Source organism: Penaeus monodon, chromosome 29 (genome assembly GCF_015228065.2).
Source record: "Penaeus monodon isolate SGIC_2016 chromosome 29, NSTDA_Pmon_1, whole genome shotgun sequence".
Taxonomy (NCBI): domain Eukaryota; kingdom Metazoa; phylum Arthropoda; class Malacostraca; order Decapoda; family Penaeidae; genus Penaeus; species Penaeus monodon.
Window position 1 is genome coordinate 20,421,293 of NC_051414.1, and position 823 is coordinate 20,422,115.

Consider the following 823-nt stretch of genomic DNA (forward strand, 5'->3'; position numbering starts at 1 on the left):
TGTCATGCCTCGTGTACACTTCAGTATGTACAATTCAGTATGTACACGTATTTGTAAACAACAGGAATCTCGCTCGTAATCCCTTCGTGGGCGCGTCCAGACTGGCTTCAAAATATTTCTAATGATATTATACTGCACAATATTGCTTAAGAAATTTCGAAGACTTTAGATCCTCTTTGCCCGCGGAAAATAAGCAGGAATTGCCTCCACTAGTTCCCTAAATAGTGTGTGGAAGCCTGGTTTGAAGTGCGATGAAAATTAGGATCCAGATTCAGTGTTATTATTCTGAATTATAATCAATTGAAAGTTCTACATGCTTGGGCTAATCCTACTATTATTGATTATATATATACATTTTTTAAAGAAAACCTTTCTCAAGCATATTTGTAATGTCAACATCAAAAATCTGTATTTGACAACAGTAAAGACCAGATTAAAGACCACACAAATGCCGGACATTTGTGGACACGCGCTCATATGTACAAATTTGTAGAAAGTATAGTATAAACTTATAGAATTTACACAACGACAGAGTTACAATTTGTGTAGCACAACTTTCATGCTGACATTAATTACCTATCAAAGTGTAGGTCAAATGTATGATTTTTATTATAATTATAATTTGGAACCCTTGTTTTGAGTTTCATTTCACCATTTAAGGGAATAATTATGTCTATTTCCCGAAAGGTTTCCACAATAGAGTTACAGATAATCTTGTTATCAAATCTTTATTTTTTCTCGAAGCGAATATGCACTTAAGGAGTTGCTAATGACTGGTTGATGCAACTTGCCCGAGTGGCTTGTAAAGTGCATATTTGCCTGG